We start from the raw sequence: 23076 nt of genomic DNA on the forward strand, positions 1-23076 counted from the left end.
AAGACTGCTTTCAAGGTGGGAAATGGAGGCTATATCTGCAAACTTTGTTCAATTAGTTCATAGTTATTTCCCTTATTGACTCTAAGTGAGCTCGACATAATTTATTGTACTAAACTAAACCACAGGTATATTCCTTTCTTCAAGAAGTGGTCCAACTAGGAAGAAGGAACCCACTGGTGTGACTAAAAAGACAAATACTCACTGTTATCCAGATAAAAGAATAAGAGGCGTGTGTTATCTGTTGCATCTTAACTTGCTTATTATGTATTATCTTATTTCTAAAAATAAAACAGACATACTACACTGTTCATCTATAGCAAGCCTTTATAAAATAAAAGCGTTCTGCAGAATATTTGGGGTTTGTTAACCATTATTCTGAACAGTTTGTCGCAATAGCTTTAGCAGTTCTTATCTTTTGTATCACACATACTTTTGAAAATGTCAGGGCTTATTTTAGCAACTTTACTTGTAATATTCAAAATTATGTCACTTAATGATTATTAAAAACTTATAAAAGGAACAATCTACTTCACAGAATTATTTTCTCAACTAATGAACTCACCCTCGGTTAATCTCAAATATCTCCAATGTGCTCTAGAAATATATTTTTAAATTAAATTTTAAGAGACTGGTTATCCATCACCAGCCTCTTAAAGAATCATAAGCAATAAGAAAATAAAATCAGTATATCCACTGCTCTTAAATTAAAAAAAAAAAAAAAAATCCCTCTGTTTGACAGAAGTAACAATTTAAACACCAATGGAAATTCTATTGAAAATGATGATAATATTTTCAACAATTATAGTTTTGGTAAAAGCTATTAACAGTTTAACATCAAGCCAGCAGACACCTTTTCCTGGTATATTGTGCATAAAAAGTATTCCCATCTGTTCAACGCTTTGGCTTTTTCATGGGCTTAAACCTGTCAAATTATTCCATTTGATTTCAGAGAATTCTCATATGGCAATCTATTTTATTTACTTTATCTTCAATAAAATGGTTGAGTGAGCATTAGCAACTATGAGACACAAGTTTCAATCAGTCCTCTGGCAAAGGCGTCAATCTACATTAGACCTACTGTGCCGTGAGCTGCAGCCAGAAAGCTGGAGTGAGACAGGGCAACAGTGAAGGAGTGAGCGAGGCCTAATAAAGCAGCAGTGAAGAGAGAGAAAGTTCTCCCTAGACGCTACCACACACTGCTTATATAATGCGTGTGCCTAGTTCAACACACCACTAGCTCCTTAATAAAGCTGACAGCTAAAAAGGAGCTTCAGAGTCCAACTTTATTTTACATGACAACTACAGTAATGGTGCTCTGTTCTCAAGCAGGCCGCATTTAGAAACCTGTATTCAGTTCAGTTAAAAATTAAGAGTTCTCACCTCCCATTCATGTCACATAGAAAAAAGAATCATAAAATTATTAAGATGCACACCATCTCTCCTCATTTCATACAATCACTTGAAAAAACCTAGCAGATTTAAAATTTCTGTGCTAGAAACCACAAAACAGTGTATTTGAGCAATAACTCATTTCTGAAGAAAGTAACATTAAGGACAAATTCCAAGAAATGTGGGGCATCACTCCTAGATGCTGTGGAAACTATCTCCCAAAGCACAAACTTTGTAATAAGTGGTGCAAGTTTATATTTGATATAGGCTGTAAAAAGCAGCTCATTGTAATAATGCTCTTCCCAGCAAATCAGACCATTAAGCTTGTGCTTAATGTTCAGCTGAATCAAAAAGCTGGCCAGTCTATAGTTTGTTACTTTGTATAATCACAGCAAAAATTTACTACCTCATAGTTCCAGGCCACAAATTACAGTCTATCAACGTAAACTACTTTTTGACAAAAGTTGCCTCCAGGTTCCCCAAATCAGTAACTTATAGCTATTCACAATTACCCTGGAAAGATAATTCAAAATTCCACAATAAACAGTGTCTCTGTTCTAATACAATTTCATTAATATGTAAAGTACTGTTTATGTTTCAGACTCTTCCTGGTGGAAACCAGATTGAAGACAAAGCCCATCAATTCCCATCCTATTACTTCCTGGAAAGCAGGTATCTTTTCCTTTCAGCATTATGCTGCATATCCTCGTCCCCTTCACCTACAGCAGTATCAAAACTTATTTGTTTCTGACTAGACATGTGGAAGGGTTAGCCTTCCTCATGGATAAAGTTAATGCCAATCCATTATCTAGCTGATGGAAAGACAAATCAGATGTTTCACATCACTCATCAACACGATCACCATCAATGAGTCTTTACCTAACTCTTTAGAGAGCTGTAGTTCAGCTTCAAGATAACTATTTATATATGAGATGTACTTTTGTACTTTTAACAATAGGATTATCTTTCCCCTATACAAAATAAACATACACATATAGACTGAGAATGGGGTGATGGCCATGAGTCGTGAGGTTCATGTGGGCCTGGGGAGGTGACAGCCATGGCTTGTGCAAGTGCAAGTCGAGCACGTGGGCTGAGGTAACCCCCGGTATCAATATAGGCTGGAACCCCCGGTATCAATATAGGCTGGGGTTAGAGTGGATTGAGAGCAGCCCTGCTGAGAAGGACTTGGGGGTACTGAGGTATGAAAGATTAGACATGAACCAGCAATGTGCACTTGCAACCCAGGTGGCCAATTGTATCTTGGGCTGCATCAAAAGGAGTGTGGCCAGCACATCAAGGGAGGTGATTCTGCCCTTCTACTTTGTTCTGGTGAGGCCCCCCTGGAGCTACCATGTCCAGCTCTGGAGCCTTCTGTACAGGAAAGACATGGACCTGTTGGAGAGGGGCCAGCGGAGGCCACCAACATCATCAAAAGGCTGGATCAGCTCTCCTATGAGGACAGGCTGAGAGAGTTGGGGTTGGTTAGCCTGAAGAAAGCTCCAGGGAGAGCTTATTGTGGCCTTTCTGTACTTAAAAGGGGCCAATAAAAAAGATGGGGACAGAGCTTTTAGCAGGGCATGTTAAGACAGGACAAGTGGTAATGGTTTTAAAACGAAAGGAGAGGAGATTCAGGGTAGACATGAGGAAGAATTTTTTTTTACAACAAGTGGTAAAATACTGGTACAGGTTGCCCGGAGAGGTGGTAAATGCTTCATCCCTGAAGACACTCCAGGCCAGGCTGGACGGGACTCTGAGCAACCTGATCTAGTTGCAGATGTCCCTCCTCATTGCAGGGGTGTTGGACTTGATGACCTTTAAAGGTCTCTTCCAACCCAAACTATTCTATGCTTCTATAATACTTGGTAGGTATACAAAATGTATATACGTAAAATATGTGTACATGAGTCATGCTGTTTAAAGTCCTGTAGCACCAGTAAGAAACAGGAATGAACAGAATGTCTCCTCTTCCACAAATTGCTAAAATAGGATAGACGAGCTAGATCAATTTAACAATAATTAATACCACAACTCCAGTTCACTATCACAGAAAATATTACTATTTAGAAAATTTCCTTAGCTTTATTTTCAAAGCCTAATTAACTCAGAAAATCCAGATGTAACTGTACCACTAATAGTCCCCAAAAGTGTGCATTTAAGCCACCAGTCCAAAAATGGAACATTTGTTCTCTGCTTTCATGTTTTTCCAATATGGAGTTTTCTCTTGATCTCAGTTTTTCCACATTTAACTCAGTTTTCCAAAACTTACTCCTAAACAGTTAAGTGTTCTATTGAAAGAGAGAGTAAAAAGCAAACAGAATTTTTCTCTGCTAATTAAAAAGGTACTCATGAATGTAATTTTATTTGTATGTATTTCTATCACTACTTATATGACTGAATCCCAGTTTCCAATCAGTGCAAAGACACTGTGTCTTGCCATAAAAAACTATCAACTCTAAATGACATACTGAAGAACTAGCACTCAGAATTTACTACTATTTCCTCAAGGACTACAAAACATTCCCTCTCTACTTGCACATGCTGCAAGAAATAGAGACCAGTGCTAAAAAGGCCAAAAAGATTTTGGCTTTCTTTACAGAAAGCATTTTTATAGATTCTATCTAACTTAAAGTTATGGAACAAAATAATGGAGGAAACAGAATAACAGTTACTTTCCTCCATACGCCTTAAGTTCCAGACACACAGGAATTCAATAAAATGATACTGCCAAACTATTATAGACAGACAAGTCAGTATTACTGCATTTCTTGCATTACTTGGTACAGAACATAGTAAATTTCCAGAAAAAAATATCCTTTAAAAAATTAAAATCTCTTGTTGGCTCACCATATTTCAATTACTACACAATTACTATACAATTTCTACACATTTTCTATCAAACCAGTTTTCTAAAATACCAATTCTGTCTATGAATAAATGATCTAGTATTACTACAGACAAGTTACACCATTCAGCCATATGTGTATAAATATGTGACAGAAATCTGTCATATTTCCATTGCTACCTAGAAAGCAAAGAAGCTGACTGCTTATACTATTTTCTCAATTGAGTGATGTAAAAAAAACCATAGTTTTGAAAATATATTACTACATACTAACATACAGCCATACACAAATTTATATGTGATGCCAGTAATGTCTACAATTTCCCTGTATACTCCTGTGTATCCTTTGATTTACAACATCACTAAAGTTAATATTTTATCTTTTCTTCTTTTTATGGTTTCACCATATTTGTACTGTACCCTTCAGGCCAGTGCCTTAAGTCCTTGGAAAAAGGTGAAGTTATATCAGAAGAAAGGAATTTTCCTTTCTTATTACCCAGTGGGTAAAGACAATCACAGTGAAACACATACCAGGACGGTCTTGTTTTGCACTGCTCTGAATTAGGTTAAAAAGGTCTGTAGTTTCTCCCAGAGGGTGTAACTTTAGAAAACCTGTTATAAACATAGTTTCAACACTAATTACTATCACCATCATTAAGTCCTCCTGGAAGCATTTCTTTTTCTTGCCCTTCTGAGGCATCAATTCATGAAGATGGATATACCAATATTATGGAGTATATAGGTATATTTGAACATTTTCTCATAACTTAGCAGTTACTGCACATGGCATACAGGAAAACAATACATAATTACTTCAGAAACAGTGGTGCATATAGAAGCAATTGGGCTTGGTTCCTATTATGGTGAGTTAGTCTTTTGTACCCTCCTGAAAACTGCATTATAAGATTTAGTATCAGGCACCAGCTGAGTATATTTTGCAGTTTAGACATCAAAATGTTGTCTAAAACTTTGAGTTTGAAAAATTCTGGAAATATTCTCAAGAAACTTTCTACGTAGGAAAAGCATAATGTGAACAATTGCAACACTTAATGTGTAGATTAATTCTTTGTTGCAATAGCAAGTATGACAAATCTAAAATAGTGGCGTGCTAAGCTCTCAATTTACACTAATTCCTCCAGAATGTCTTTATAAGGTAAAAAACCTGATATGCAGATGTACATGATTCACTCAAGAGAGCTGTGTAGGTCTGGAGCAAAGCAAGGTACGCAGTGCAGGAAAGCCCAGGGTGGTACTAGGCCCACTAACAGAGTTTCTACACAGGCAGGTTCAGACTGTTAACACACAAAGCAGTTCAAACAAGATTGGAACTCATGGTTCTTGACATCATGGAATATTCCTGGTTACCAGTGGTATAGAGATCATCCTGGTTTCAGGAAACTAAGAATATCCAAACTCAGGGATTCATTACTATTTAATCTTGCTTTTAAACTTTTATTTTTTTACAAAAAATATTTATACAAATGTAGTCAAACATAATTTTCTAACCAAATTTCCTTAATTCTAACCAAATTTTCTTAATTCTAACCAAATTTCCTTAATTATCCTAATGCAGCTCATGTAAATGAAACTATGCAGTGCAATTTAACTCCAGGGTTCCAGAGCACTTGGTGAGAGAACCACGTTTTCACTTATTTTTGTGACAGGCACTGAAAAAGCATGTAGGGAACACCTACAGAACTTAAACATTCTCTGCTCTCTAGTCATAATACAAGCAGTCATACTTCCCACTGAATCAGAGGATCCAGAGATCAGCTATTTGAATATGGACTGGTAAGCAAGAACAGCAATTCCAGAAGAAAGTTGAAAAAACCAATACTCAGACGTTTATGATGCTTGACCTGTACTCACCTGCTTCTTCTAAGCCTCAAAAAGACCTTTTTACTTCAACCTTCAACTGGAGTGATGTCCAAAATCAATTCCAGTACCATCATCCTGACAAGACAAAAAGAAATGTTTGCAGCTATTTATAATAGATATCATTTAATGAAAACAAAACAGAATTTGGCTATATCGCACCCTCTAATTAGATCCAGACGTGCATAAGCTGATTCATAAGTATTCTAAAAGAGAAAGGAAGGAGTTATAATTCTTCATTTTTCTATTTTGACATAAACATTTTGGTTGAAAGACGGAGCAATTTGAGAAAGATTCTCTTAATAAGTAGTCAGCTTGAAGAATAAATTCACTGTAGTCCACAAAGAAATATAATTGTCCATCAAGTTTCTGCCTTGCAGTAGAGGGACACACAAGGCATCACCCAAAGCCTAGTCTTACTTTCTTTAATCTATTTTTATTACTAAAGTACCTAAAGGCAAAGAAGAAGGAGGCCTCCCTGAAGTAGTTTGTTCTACACAGAGAACTGCATATGGTATCACTACCAATAAGGCTAAAGTGTCATCTGAAGGAAGGAACAGAAGTTGGGAGACAGCATGCCAACAAAATTTAAATCTAGATGCATTTTAGAAAGGACAAAAGGACAAGTAAAAAGAAAAAACAGCTTTGAAGATGAGACGGCAAGATGGCATTGAAGTGAGAAGGTTGGACGAGGCAGAAGAAATAAAGACCATGCAAGTCCATAGTATATTAGTATATTTAGATTACATCTATGCCTGATCTGAAATCAACTGTTACAGATAATATTACACTGGTGTACTCACACACACTCCAAAATAGAGGGGCTGAACACAAACTGTCTAATACACGTGGTTGAATAAATGTCTGGGAATTTTCTAGAGCAATATTAGTTTGCAAAGACTGAAACTGTGTCAGAGACCTGGAAATATTTCCAAACATTGTTTAATTTGCTAATACAGACACAGCCTTAGTGCCTGAAACTCTGCTACTTCTGAAGCTGATCCTACCTCTCGATGGTGCCTCTTGGCAATTCTCTCTTGCCGACAAGGTCAGGCAGAAGAAGACGGCAGAGTAAAATGAATGTAGAATTTTATAAAGGACTGCTTTCCTACAGTTTAAAAAAAAAATCTGTGTTCCAACTGGCATTATTAATACACACTTTGTTACAAGATGCTTGGACATTTAAAAGAGCTGCAGTTCTAACTTCTTCCTTTGTTTGTAGAGTGTAACAAAACCTGCTGGGAAGGTCGAAGTTCCTAGAAAACTGAAAGCTACCTGGCAGCCTCTGTAGTAAAGCAAGCGAAGAAGGAAGAGCAAAGAATGACAGGCTGGAGGAATAAACACTACGTGAAACCCCTGCACAGCAGGACAGCACTAAGAAATGAGAAGGAAATCTTATGAGCTCTAAATACAAAGAGAAAAAAGAAGAAAATGTTAAAAACAAGTAAGGATCCTAAGGCAAATATGAGGATGTGAAGATGGGTGGCATTCTTAAAAGTTGTTGGAAAGTAAAATATGTGTCAATGAAACTTTGTTTGATGGTCATGTGGTCACAGAATGGAAACGTCCAACCAGCAGAGAGAGCAGCATTCACCTTGCTCTCCTATTTCCCATTAAAGGATTGCAGGTGTAGCTGTGCCTGTAAATCTCTGAAGCTTCTTGTGCACCTGAAGTCTAGAGAAAAATCCAGCTTATGGTTATTTCTTCAACAATCCTTATTGTTTGTTGGCAGATGTTAACATGTAATATTCTGTATTTTGTTTTTTTCCTATGTTCCTTTATGGCAAAAAAAAAAAATTAAAATACTCAGTTTTCTTAACTTGGATCCTATTGAACACATTTTGCTTTAGCCCAGAAAGAAGGCCAAGATAGTTATGATATATGAAATCTTCCACCAAAACATGACCTATTTTGGTAGAGAGAGCCTTCTCAGAAGGAATTTCTGGCAATAATATTTTATCATAATTATACTTAAAATGAAAACAACCACACTCATTAATCTTGATTGTTAAAATTTTATCTCTAGTCTTTTTGAAATATCAGGATATCTAGAATATTTTGGAAGTTGGTAAGGAACATTTAAAGTGGGCCGAATCGCACATAGGAAACATGACAGATATGTAACAGACAGGAGGCAGGTCTTGATTATACAACTTTTTTACCCGTATAAACCTTTCACTTTAGATACTTTTTACCTATGTTTCAAATACACTACCTTCCAGTGTGGTTTATCTGATGAAGGAAGCTGCCTCTCAAAAATAATATTACTTCTCTTATAAACATTGATTTGTTTGGACTTTTGTTTGTATCCTAAAACTTGGACCTGAATCATTCCAGTTATTCCAGTTTAACCATAATATTTCTCCACCCTTCCCTCCAACTGAGTCAGCATGTTCCATCCCTGGGACCATTGCAGGAATATCATTATTTACCTATCCTATATGCACAAGGCTTATAGAGATTTTTTTTTTTTTTCTTCAACATACAAAAATTCCATCTGAACCTTAAAAGTTTACATTCAAAGTCACAGAACTTGCCAACCAAAGCATTAAAAACATCCAGACAGAATTTTGCTTCTAAATAGAGTTGCAGTGATGCAAGTTCAAGCAATTCTGGCAGCTCAATGTAGTATTGTTTACTTAGGCAGGGTCACTCTCACCATGTGAACAGCAGAATGCAATTGAACTGAAAGTCACCTGCCTGTCACTTGTCTTTGTCTTTCCTTTCAAGTCCCTAAAATTTAAGTTAAACACGCAAATACCACAAACTTCTGTAATATCTGAGAAAAGTTCACTGGTAAAACATTAAATTAAATTGATATGCAGATACTCATTAAAATTTAGATTTAGAGGAATCCTAATAAAATTTGTCTGCAAATGATAAAACGTGTAACCATTATGACTACCCACTTAGCACAGAAGCTTGATAGGTGATAGAACCATTTTCAATACTGATAATGTTGTGCAGTTGGTAGCATTTTGTCACACGATATGCTGTACTAATTTTTTTACATAATTAAGCATTATTCATTATAAGCACAAGTAACAGAATTTGGCTCTTATGTATGTGAATTGTCACACTTATTTCAGAAATCACTAGATTAAAAAATAGTTCAAAATTAAAGCCAACTTAATTCCTATATGTGGACATTCCTTTGAAACTTGAGTTAAACAAATACAATGCCCATGTGCTGCAAACCACTCCCTTTAACTTTTGAATCAGATAGATTAGGTCAAAGATACAACTGCTTTCAGTAAAGCAAGAATTACTTGCTAGAGAGATTGACTGCTATTTTAAAGGCATATACATTCACTGATATCTATAGCTTCCACCTTTCCATCATATAGTCCTCCCATGGAAATAACAACAATAGAAGTCTTAATCCATAATAGCACTTCTGAGCAAGACTTAAATTGCAGTATATCAACAGGACATCCCAAATTTTACTTGGAAACACATAATTTACACACAATCTACACCTTCTAAACTATAAAATAAAAAAGTTTAAAGCTACTTAGTAGTCAGACTACATTTTTTAGTTATATTTTAACTATTTCAATACATCAATTTACATTACAAAAATATGCATTTTTAAAGAATATTATCTAAATTACAGAACTGCAAATAGAAAAAAGAAGATACTCCTTTTCTTCCTGAATCCAAGTACCGAGTTAGGCAATTTCTACAACAAGATCACTCATAAGCTCATAACCAGATGAGCACTATTGAATGCCATTATAATTAACAAGAACATGCAAAATAAATTAGTATTTATGTTGTATAATCATTCCAAAGTTAAATGAGCCTAGGAAAAGACCTTCATACCACTGAGACCTTATTAGCCAATTTTTACATGCCACTCTACATTACTACTTAGACGAAGGAAGGCTGGATTTTGTTACATTATCAGTGAGTCCAAACAGAAGTACCGTGGTGGTGGGAGAAGCAACTGTTTTTTTAGCTGGCACAGAGGAAATAATTAATTCCTGACTGCTTCTTGAGCTGTCAGCCCCCTCAACTATATATTTTCCAAATATTTTAACAAATGCTATATACTTATAAAATTTCACATCATATTCTGTAACACTAAAATTGATCTTGAATTTTCACAACATGGAATTTGCTAATCAAAATATCTACACTCCACTAATCATAACAAGGTGCAACTACACAAAGAAATAGGTCAAGGAAAATAATATTATAGAAAAGTATTAAAAATTTATTATCTAAGGCCTTGGAAATTGGCCAATGACAGAAAAAAAAATGATGTTATGGACTAAATACATCATCTACTTCTGATATGTCCCATTCACTGTGTACCTGATGTACAGGTTACATAAAATGCCTCTTGGGGAAGAGGGGCTGGAGAGGGAGGGTGTTCCATTTAGGTCTTACTTATCCTAAAGATTAATAGGACACTGATTACCTGAACTTATCAAGGGACACTGGAGCAAATGGAGACAGCACAAATAAATGTGAAGTCTGGAGCAAAGAAAAAATCACACCTCCCTCCCTCTTCTCTTCCAAAACCTCCAGAGCAGCATTGTCTGAATAGCTGGGTGTACAGACTAAACCACCCCTGAGGCAGGTCGAACTTGCTTGACTTGCACTTACATGATAGATAACCCATGTTGACACTAATCTTATAAGTATGCATGACACCAATATTATATTCATGGAGATTCCTCAACAATTTATCCAATGTGCACAGATAACATGCCTTACTTTATCTTCAGGCATGTCTGTCTTTCTTCCGAAAACATATAATTTATTGTAAGACAGCTCAGAGAAGAGCCTCTTTCCACTTGTTGTTGAATTTTCTTATCGTAATAAACTGCAGCAGGCTACAGTAATTGGGGGAGAAGAATATAAAGGAAAAAATAAAGCAATGTACTATTCCTAAATAGTTTTGATCTACAATACCACAAACACAGTGGCACTGCAATTTTGTGAATTATTTTCAGAATTACAATCCGTTTCTCCCATTTTGTCATGTGGTATGATTAGAAGGGATTCAGGAATACTATCAGATGAGAATGTGGAAGTAACAACTTTCAAAAGTATGATCTCATGAGATCACATATATGGTGATCATCCTGGTTTGCCATATACATCTAGTTTGTTCTTGTAAGGAGACATTTGTACAGATTTATTAATCAGTAACGCATAAAGTCAAAGAGCACCTGATCCTTCTGCTGTGATGCATGCACCGTATCAGACTCAGTCACTCACACTAGGAGGTTGTCTAGTCCAAACTCCTGCCTAAAGCCGCACTTGAATTTAGACTGGGTCACGTAGAACATCAGCCAGATGCATCTTCAAAACTTTCAAAAAAGACGATTCCACAACCTGGCTTCTCTAGGCAACCTGTTTTGCTGCAGAACTGTCCTTTCACTGAAAATCCTTTCCCTTGTATTGTATCAAAACCTTCACACATATGAGCTCTAAACTTTCAAACTGCTCCTTCACATAAAAGGCAACCCTCCTACCCCTTCTCTGCCTGACTCTTCTGTAGAGCTCCCACCATTCCAGTTGTTCTGTCACTTGGCAGTTTATTCCAATGATGCCATAGTTCTGCATCTGCATGAGGAGCTCTAGTTCCTCCTGTTTGCTCCCCACACACAAAAATCCCATCTAAATAAATAAATTGAAAACCCAATGAAAACAACAACATATATTAAAAACAAAACCAAAAACAAAACAACAACAACAACAAAAAAAAAAAAACCAGCCACACAAACAACTTCCAGGGGAAAAGAAACACAGAACAGTTAAACTCCATCTCCCCAAACAATGCAGAACACACCTAATCCATCAAAATACACAAAAAAACCCACAAACTACCAGAAAATGTGACACATACACACCTCTTATGCTTTTAAAGACCAAAGGAAAACAAGGGGGGGAAGAGTAAATAAATAAGAAGATAAATAAGTCGAACAACCTGTGGGGAAAATGGAAGAGAAAAAAAAAACCAAACTTCTAAGACAACCTACTTGGGGAACCGCAATCTCCCGCCAAAACAGACACCATGAAAATAAAGACAGGCTACTGTCCCGCCAATTGCTGCTATCTCCATTAGCTGATTGTTCACAGCATCTGGTAACTAGGTGTTTCCCACTTTGGCTGAACAGTGGGTTACTCCCTCATCAGCAAAGGGCTTCCATGGGCCTCCCACAGCCTTACCACATCCCCGCTTTGGGCACCTCGAGGATGGCTTAGACAACCACCATGGTTAGCTACAGATAACTGTTGCAAAGAAAGTGTCCGTAAGACGACTGGATCCTTGCAGACAGTCCTACCCTAAAACCGACATTTGGCATGACTTTAGTTATTGTGTTTTTTGCAAAGAGGAAGAGATTTTTGAGTTCTTGATGGTGTGCTCCTTCTCAGAGACCCTGCCCAGTGACCTGAGTAAGAGGCCTCTCTAGAGGATGCTGCTCCTTGGTCCCTACTCAGAGCTACATTGAACTGTAAAGAGAAAACTCTTATATACAGACCAGTCCTCCCTACAGACACAAATGTACAATCAAGTCTTCAGCTATGCTATATTTTCATATGCACCACTTCAGGTTACTGGGCAAGCTCAAAGATTCAGGTTTTTTTCACAAAAATTAAAGAATGACTGCCCTTGAGTATCAGATCCATCTGGAAGTTAAGAGCCTATTCATGTTAAACAACCCAGAGACTCTCCTTCAGTAATGGCCAAGAAAGACATGATTGAGAAAGACAGAGGATATACACAAAACTCCTGTTCTGAACCAATCCCTAAAGACACCTAAGAAATAGAGCACCTTCATAACACTGAAAAATGCCCTTGTAAGTATGGCAGATAAATATTAGGGTCATTAGATATTTCTGCTTGTCTTGTACCAGTTCATGTCACATCAGGGTATGACCCAAAGTAAATTCCTAGTCAAAGTCAATAACTGCTTTGATGTAATTGGAATCTATGATCTTGAAGGGGCAACAAAAGCCAAAAAAACACTACCACTATTTCAAAGAGGATCATTGAATAAAAATGAGTAAGCTTGTTATAAGGAACTAAAAAGGGACAGCTACAAGAGTCACATCTCTACAGGTGACACGGAGCCTTATAAAGACACCTTTTGCAGGCTCAGAAATGCACACAACCTCTCATGACTGAGAAATTCCAGAGAAGGGAGCTGTCATGAACAAACAGGATGAAGGAGGGGGTTAGAAAGAAAAAGGCTTCCTTCTAAAATCTTTGAGTTGTGTCCCAGTGAGAAAAACAAAAACAATTATGATATCTTGGAGGCTTAAACATAAATACACAGGATGGTGTCAGAGAACTGCAGGGACCAGCAGCTTCCTATGGGCTGGGGCTTGAGAGTGGTGGGGGTCATCCACAGGCAGGGCAGGACCTGGCTGCTCTGGGCCAAGGAGAGTATTCAAAAATGATCTGGAAAGGGGATGAGCCATGATGTCTTTAACACTAAACCACAGAGAGTAAAGATGAGGAAAGCAGAAATGAAGAAAGAAATTATGAAATGAAGAAAATTAAGAAATGCAGAAAGAAAACATAACTCTGAACGTGAAGTGATAAATAACACGTAATATTTAATGAGAAGAAATGTACAATGACATCTACAGAGAAGAGACAGTGCTAACTATGCAATGATGAGCTTTGTACAACTTAAAAATTAGCATTTGCAGCTATAAATTTTGGTCCTGTGAGAATCTCAGCCCAGTTTTCAGTAGCAAACTAAACAACGGAGTGCTAAGAAAGGAGGTGAGGGCAAATGAAACAAATGTAACCATATAAATGCAGTGGCAATGCAACAGTGTCTATAACCTACTACATATCTATTTCCTCCTTTCCCTCCCTAGCCAAAAAGGTTACCGCAGACCCGTAGAAGATTCAGAGAAAACAACAGTCAAAACTACAGATGATTCCCATACAGGCAATAGCTATGTAGACTATGATGCGACAGGTTGAAAGAGAGATGATTGAAAGAGATATGAAAAAAGTCCAAAACATTGGAAGGGCGGTGAGGAGGCCTTGGTGGATCTAGAAAGGCTTGGATCTCAAACCAAATTGTGGGCTGCCCACCCATACGCTAAAAATTTTCTTGTATCACTGTAGAATAATGCATAAAAAGTTACAAGCATGCAAAATGTTAGAAACTTTTTTTCTTTTTTTTTAATAAAAGAAAGAGATAAAAATAAGTGGCTTCCTGGAGGCCAAAAGGCACTAATAACTACAAATGGTTAGAGTAAGCTCAGAGGAGGAGAATACACACTGGTAGGGCTCATTCTCAGGGACTTCCAGGCCCCACTTGTAGTTATGTCCAGTTCTCAAGAACCACATTTGTTCCACTCATGATGCCCCATCTTCCACTGTGCAGTCACACAAGGATCTGGTTTCCTCCTGTAAATTAGATGACCTCAAAAGCACACTCACTGATGTCCTCTTCCTGATCTGTAACTGATAAACGGCATGCTCACCAAACATAAGAGGCCTTGTTCCTAGGAAGCATTAGATCTAAATGGAGCACCCCCTAAGATCTGGACAGTAACTTCTGTGCCATTTTGTGGGTGGAGAAAAGCCATAGAATCATAGAATGTCCTGAGTTGGAAGGGACCCACAAGGATCATGGAGTCCATCCAACTCCTGTTCCTGCATATCACAACCCCACAGTTCACACCATGTGTCTGAGGGCATTGTCCAGTCTCTTCTTGAACACTGTCAGGCTTGGGGCCGTGACACCTCCCTGGGGAGCCTGTTCCAGTGCTCCACCGCCCTCTGGGTGAGGAATCTTTTCCTAATGTCCAACCTAAACCTCCCCTGGCACATCTTCCTGACATTCCCTCGGGTTCTGCCATTGGTCGCCAGGGAGAAGAGATCAGCACCTGCCCCTCCTCCTCCCCTTGTGAGGAAGCTGTAGAGTGTGATGAGGTCTCCCCTTAGCCCTTAGTGACTTCTCCCCTTAGTGACTTCAGCCGCTCCTCATACGGCTTCCTCTCCAAACCCTTCACCAGCTTCACAGCCCTCTTCTGGACACTCTCTAGTAGCTTAATATCTTTTCTATCCTGTGGTACCCAGAACTGCACACAGCGCTCCAGGTGAGGCCGCACCAGTGCAGAACAGAGCGGGACAATCACCTCCCTGCCCGGCTGGCAATGCTGTGCTAGATGCACCCCAGGACACCCTGGCTGCCCTCTTGGCTGCCAGGGAACACTGTTGGCTCATGTTCAACTTGCCTTCGACCAGAATCACCAGCTCTCTCTGCAGAGCTGTTTTCCAGCATCTTGTCCCCCAGTCTGTATGGACAGCCAGGGTTGCCGTGTCCAAGGTACAAAACCTGGCACTTACCATCATTGAACTCCATGCAGTTGGTGATTGCCGAGTTTTCTAGTTTGTCCAGATCTCTCTGCAGGGCCTCTCTGCCCTCCAGAGTGTTGACAGCTCTCCTCAATTTTGTGTCTTCCCTCAAGAATGTAGACAGCTCCTTCCAATTTTGTGTCATCAGCAAACTTACTAAGCAATCCCTCAAGTCCTGAGTCCAAGTCTTTTATAAAGTCCTCAAAGAGTGCTGGCCCTAGGATGGATCCCTGCGGAACCCCACTAGTGACTGGTCGCCAGCCTGACATAACCCCATTTACTAGAACTCTTTGAGCCTGGCACGTCAGCCAATTGCTCACCCACTGCACTGTGTGTGTATCCAGCTGTATGCTGGATATCTTGTCCTGGATAAAACTGTGAGAGACAGTATAAAAGGCTTTACTGAAATCCAAAAAGATCGACAGGCTTTCCTTGGCCAACTAGGCAGGTGAGTAACCTCGTCATAGAATGAAATTAAGTTTGCTAAGCAAGACTTTCCCCTCATGAACCCGTGCTTGCTGGGACCAATGACTGTGTTGTTATTCAGATGTTTTTCAATAACTCCCAGAACAATCTTCTCCATGATTTCACCAGGCACAGAAGTGAGGCTGGCAGGCCTGTACTTGCTGGGGTCATCCCTGTTGTCCTTCTTGTAGATTGGGACAACGTTTGCCAGCTTCCATTCTTCTGGGACCTCTCCAGATTCCCAGGAGCATTGAAAAATCATGCAGAGAGAGATCTCACTATGTCAGTCAGCTCTTTAAGCACACTTGGATGAATCCGGTCAGGCCCCATCAACTTGTAGGGATCTAGCTGGAGTAGAAAACCCTGTAAAAGTTCTGGATTTATCGGGAGTTTATCATTCTCACAGCCATGGTTTTCTATCCCAGGGTTATGGGGCCCCCAATTCGATCATCAGTGTTGAAGACTGAGGTGAAGAAAGCATTAAACATCTTAGCTTCATCTACGTCCCTGTTAATAAGGTGACCATGTTCATCAACTAATGGGCCAACAATATTTCTATTTTGCCTTTTGACATTGATATATTTTAAAATGCCTTTTTCGTTGTCCTTCCCAGTACTGGCCAGCTTCACTTCTAATGGAGCTTTGACAGCATGAATTTCCTCCCTACAGTGATGAGCAGCATTTCTGTAGTCCTCACATGTTGCCTGACCTTGCTTCCACTGACCATGTAATTTTTTTTTTTTCACTATATTTCAAGAAGATCCCTGTTCAACCAAGCTGGTTTTTTGTCTCACCTGCTAGATTTTCGGCATTTTGGAATTGCCTGGTTCTGTGCTTTTAGTACATGGTACTTAAAAAACGACCAACACTGATGCACCCCAACACCTTCAAGAGCTTCTGCCCAGGGACTCTTACTAAGTAGTTCTCTGAGCAGCCTGAAGTCTGCTCTCTTCCTACCTAGTGTTAAGGTCTGACTGGCAGTTTTCCTCCTATGTGCTGCTACTAAACACTGACTGCAGCCAGGGCAGTGGTACAGCTGGTTAACGCTGGTGAGCAGAGACCTGTGGCTTACCAGGCATAACAGGTACCGTGCTGCTGTCCTCTCTGAATGTGCCCTTGGATTCTGAGAGAGTCCAGGTCATCCAGTTTGACTTTTCCTCATCTCAGTTCACATTAATTTTGGCTCTAGCCATTATTTTGTTGCACTTGCTTTTAACTGTCAGTAGAAGAAAAATAATTACAATAGTAGGCACTGATATCTGTACAAAATGATTCCATGACAGGATAGGGTAACAACAGACACTTGATCTTTCCTACTTTCCAATCTTTTATCCTCGTATAGTTGTTACAGAAGAATGATGAAAACTACAGGAACTGAGTGCTTTGAGGAAGAGGACAAGGGGTCTGCCAGAATGCTGAGTGCCTTGCTTGAGAAGAAGGATTAAGCTGTCAATAAATGATATACAAGGTATTTCAAACATGCAACAGAATGAGTCTATGAATCTTCATCTTCTCTTTCTGTGCGCACACAAGATTTCAAGCAAATATATTAAAAGGAATTGTGTGTGAGCTTTGTACACAATTGTGCAAGTGAACTAAAAGGTTCATTTTCAAATCTCTCATCTGCAATGGAACCAAGCCTTAAGACAAAGATCTAGCTCCTTAATAATTATAAACAAAAAATGCTGTAAACTGTTATCCCTTTACAATAATTTTCTTGTGGATGTTTCATGAATTGTCCTTTTTCTTCCTGAAAGATATAATGTCCATTCTACACGACATGGGTACATAGATGTACCTCAAAGAAGCTGATACATTTTTGTTAGCAAAAGCTCTCAGCAACAAACCAGGATCTTCAGTTAAGAAAAAAAAAAAAAGAATATTTGAAAACCACTGTGAATGCTCATGTTAACTGTTATTGCTTATTGTAACATAAGTCACTGGTATAATATTAACAGCTAATCGCTGTGAAGCAGGATAAGAACATCAATAAAGACATGAGTTTAACTCTAGTTCTGGCGGTCTCTCACATCACTCATTACCAAAATTAATTATAGATTAACTTGCAGACAATAACTTGATCTTTTATGAAGAACAATTTGCATGAGTGATTAGTTTCTAAGCTGAACTTTAGGTAGAAAAAGTAATTCCATGCTTTTTAAAATATTTTCCACTTGGCCATTCAAGTAGTTGCTCTGCCACATTTTTCTCAGATCCAGTGTGACTTTTGGTACAATAAGTTTAAATTGTATGAAGAAATTCGAATTCAGCTCTTGAAAATACACTCTATTTTTTGGGAACTGTCTCACATAGCTGCAGAACTGTCCATGCTCAGTTGGTTTCTGTATGTGATCCCACAGTAAATACAGAGGTAATATCTTCTATAACTAGTTTTAAATAGCTTTTGGACAATATTGTCACAGCAGCAAAGCCCCTTACCCTAGTGCTTTTAACCAACGGTAAAAGCCAAAGAAACAGTGACCAAATCTTTGATTTTCATAAGATAAGAAAATATATTTGTTCATAAAGAACCAAGTGTGCAGGAATGAGTTTAATCTATTTAATGGATTAAAAAAAAAAAAATTCAAACAAATGAAGGGCACCAGTTAATTTAGGCATTTATACAAATTCTCATTTCTGCATCAACTTTCATAATAATGAGTAAAATAATTTCCATAGCAGCCTCCTGCACTGTATGGTGCACATGTTGCTCATGAAACACAAAACATCTTCTATTTGAAACACACAAATCAAAACATAATGAGACTGTAGATAGCTTTTATATTTTAAAAGCAATAAATTTCCTTGGACAGACATTTATCTATTTTTATGCTCAGCCTGTGAATTTCTTCAATCAATCAATCAGTGTTGCGTGCATAAAATGGCCCTCATACAAATACCGCCAGGCAGTGTACAAACTCAATATATAACCTACATACGGTAAAATATTAATAAGCTAAACTATATATTTTTTATCTCCAAAATATTAACGTATATTTTCTTTTAAAGAAGGATGATTGAAATGCATATTGTAAGAGAATCCTGGCAGGTAACAACTTCAGTTCAAAAAGGTACAATGTGATTAGTTTAGCCAGTAAAATCGTTTGCTTTGGCTATTGCAGAGCCAACGAATTTTAATTTATGAGAATTGACTGAATATGATCCTGTGGAAACTCCTGTCAGGGATATGAGTCTGATCCAAAGACCCAGAAGGAAAATCTTTTCAGTGACCCACTAGGACTCATTAAAAACTGTCAGGTAACATACAGGCTCTGCTACTAAACTGCTTTCATTTTTATATATAATCAGTGCCACAAACATACAGGCTCTAACCCTGAAAAAATAAGCACACTGCCCTATAAAATCAGGCATATGAAACACAAAATTTACGTTCATATTCCATAGAAAATGACTATGTAATACCTAAACTTCAGCTTTTAGTTTCCAGATCTTATTATACGATGAACAAAGGTCTCTCCTTGCAAGAAAGTAGCTCGTGTTATTTACCATTCTACCAAAACAGTATGGTAAAAATATGCTTTATATTTTGGTTCTTCAGTCCAAGTAGGCCAATGCCCACCTACCCTCAACCCCTCTGTAGCACATCTCTTCCCTGAACAGCACTCGCTAACATGAGCACAGCTAAAAAGAGCTCTCTCGATTTAAGATTTGTTTCTCACTTTGCCCAAAAGCCTAGAAAAACGTGACACACTGTTCACATTTGGTTCTTTTTTTTCTTTCAGTCACAAGTAATGATATCTCGCAGAACAATACTATGTATTATTCAGTGTACTGGGTGTCTGTGCCCAGGTACTGGCAGTGGGGGCTGTGCGGCCTCTGACGGGAGAGGCCGAGGTTGCCCCATGAGGGACACCATGGTGATGCCTCAGGAAAAGCAGATTTTAGGAATGGGCAAAACCACCACACAGGCAGAGCAGGAGGAGGAAAACAGAGTGAGAAACAGCCCTGCAAACACCCAGGTCAGTGAAGAAGATAGTGAAGTGGTGCTTCCTGAGGAAAGCAATGTTTTCACGTATTTAATTTTATTTCTCACCACAAAATCTATTTCGACTGGCAATAAATTAAATTAATTTTCCCCAGGTCAGGCCTGGTTTGCCTGTAACAGTAACTGGTAAGCAATTTCCCTGTCTTTATCTCAACCCATGAGAGCTTTTTCCATCCCATTTTTACCCCCCTGTTCTGCTGAGAAGGGGGAGCGAGCAAGCAGCTGGCCAGAGCAGACCCACCATGCTTAACTACTGTCCTTACAGAATGACAACACTGACATTTGGCTAATACTTGTTTATATACTATAACACTGTTAAAACTTATTGCATTCTGAACACTGGTAGCCCTAACAGTGTGAAATTAAGAAAGCAGCAATTTGATGTAAAAATCTCCTACTGCTATACATATGGTCCCCAATAAGATGTGCCTCAAGTCTTTCCTACGTTACTGCAACGCACATCAAAACATCCCATTAAAACTTCTAGCTCATTTAAAATAGGTCAGAAATTACAAAATCTAAGCCATGTCATACTCATGGCTTGTTTCTGTAAGGAACACAAATATTGTCACAATGGCTGAAACTTCTCTACAAAAATACTACGTTACGTAGAATTGATCTTGGTCCCGTTGCACCAAACAGGTCTTGATACATGCTGTAAACCTTCTCAGTAAAACAAGCAGACTTTTCGTGTTTCACAAGCCAATGTTAACAAAAGAAATGGGAAATATCTCTGTTCAAAACTGAGAGATTAAAACATGATAAATAACAGAAGTCAAGTGCCAAAAGCAAAAGAGGACAATAAGAGCGATCTGTGGAAGTCAGGGTATGTGCCTGGTGGAAGAGGAAAAGAAGGAAAGCACAAGTAAGAGTAGTGCACAGAAGAATGTTACTGCTGAGTGTCCTGGTTTGTCGACTTTAGCTGCTTTGGAATAGCTCTGGGCACACATGTGGCCATGTAAGCACAAGGACAAACATATAATTCCAGTACATTAAATGAAAAAGATCAAGTAAGCTGGTATTTAATGCACACAGATGGTCTGTCATACCGTAGCAGATGCACTTCAGATGTTGCACAGCAATAGCTTTTCCACCTGCCCTTATCCAGAGTCCTGAGGAGTGGTAACAGGAAAAATGCAAGCAGCTGAAAAATTAAGTAATGAAAGTAGGAGAAAGGAGTAAAGAAGGAAATATAGATGATGGAGAAGAAATTAATGGGAATAATGAAGGAATAAACAGTGAAAATATTAAAATGTGTGTAAAGACAAGCACCCGTATGCTGGTGTCAAAGGTAAAGTAAAAGAGATTAAAGTCATGGGTTATTGATGTCATAAAGCATTTATTTAAATATGAACCTGCTGCCCTGAACTGTAATGTAAAAAGGCCCCTTTCAAAAACTGCCTTCCAGCAGTCTCAGAAAGGCCTTGTGTTGCATATCGCCTGTAGGAAATGTAAACTGTCCTTGATTTAAAGCAATTGAAACTTTTCAATGAAATAAAAAAAAAAAAAAAAATTCATGTGATGCTACCATTAAACTATGCTTTAAGAAGTGCTTTCTGAAATGTTACTAGATGGAAGAGATTTCGAGTGTAGCTCAGGACTGATGTCCTTCAATAGTGTATTTCCCACTGATTTCATCAGAACAGATTTAAAGACAGAACTGAGCACTTTCTGAAATTTGTTTATTTTTGGATTCCACAACTGGGATTCATGCAATACTGTTATATCTATGGTTCGAACTCCACTGCACACCTTTCAGTAGACATGATAAAAGAGGAAATAAATATAAAACTGGGACCATTTCAGCTTCTCTGAGTCAGCATGTTGTTGACTCTACTGATTGTAATAAAACTCTCTGCCTTCCCCTCATTGACCCTGCAAACATGGCAGGCTCTACTCAAGTGTCCATAGGGTGTTCAAGGTAATCCCATCTGGCCTCCAGCTGTCACTTCAGAAGGGTGCAGGTCTCCTGTGTCACATCTCCCAGACCTCTCAAGATATCTCGAATTTGCAGGACACGGAATCAAACCCACCATGTCAAGTATAAAACAACTGGGCTGCATTCAGCAGATTTTACATTATTTTTACAACGTTTCAGTAGTGAGCAGTTACAGCAACATATAAATATGCTCAGGTAAATTCTTACATTTGGAAGCTCATCTGAGGCTTAACCAAAGAATTCCATACAAGGAACGACTTCCTTGGTCTTTTTGCAACTTATCTACTTATTTTTATTATGAATTTATAAATCACTTTACCTCACGCCAGAGTCTCTATATGATCTATTAAAACCTTATTCAAACTAATTCATATAACATACATGTTAATACGTCTACAGTAATCGCAAAGCAGACACACAAATTTTGCTGATAAATCCAACTTTATTTTCTCATGTGCCAGTGAGGTATTGAAACAGTGTTCACTGACACGCAGCGAAAAAAATATTTGCAATATATTTTTAATCTCTTTCATTGCTGAAGTCAATAAGCTCTGACCAAAATTACTGTAGCTAATTCTACTTTTTCTCTTTCAGTCATTGAAGTGTAAAATAGAGGGATTTTGGTTGGTATTAAGTGTTAATTCCAACACAAGTTTAAATTTAGTGTTCCTAGTGCACCTCTATGTTGTTATATGTGAAGAAAATCATAAAGCAACAGGTGACGTGAATTGTTTGACTGATTTTGGTTATTGCATGAGGTGAAAGTGCAGTACTGCAGCTTTGTTTAGTAGCTAAAGTTATCAATTTGAAAATTTCCATAGAAGTGAGGTATATAATTTTTTTAATGATACTTTTCCTTAAAACAATATTTTGCCAAGTGGGAGATATATTTTCTACGGTTTCTGCATTTCTCCTCTCCATTTGTGACACTCTACTTGATCATCACCACTCAGATGGAACAGAAATACCCACCAGCTGCAGATAATGTAAAAGCTTTGGATGGCCAGTACAAATAATGGACTATCAACTGCCATTTACAGATTAGTAACTTTAGCTTATATCACATTTTTTGAATTCTAAAGAGTGTGTTCCATTAAGTTGTTTATGCACACAAATTTTACAATCCCCCAACACAAATGAGAAATGCTTGCACACAGGAATCTCCAAAATAAGCTGTGCTGTTAGATTGTCTCATATTTTTTTTTCCAATT

The 23076-nt window shown here is 38.1% G+C and overlaps 1 protein-coding gene across 3 annotated transcripts in view; it reads right to left on the reverse strand.

The window, feature by feature from the left end:
• Positions 1-23076, reverse strand: part of FOXP2 (forkhead box P2) — a 424704-nt gene that overhangs the window by 292282 nt on the left and 109346 nt on the right. For all 3 annotated transcript variants that reach the window (XM_082075945.1, XM_082075946.1, XM_082075944.1), the window contains exon 3: positions 6104-6187. The gene's annotated coding sequence lies outside the window, so the exon portion shown is untranslated. The remainder of the gene's footprint in view (positions 1-6103; positions 6188-23076) is intronic.

This window comes from Streptopelia decaocto (genome assembly GCF_964273445.1).
Source record: "Streptopelia decaocto genome assembly, chromosome: 1".
NCBI lineage: Eukaryota > Metazoa > Chordata > Aves > Columbiformes > Columbidae > Streptopelia > Streptopelia decaocto.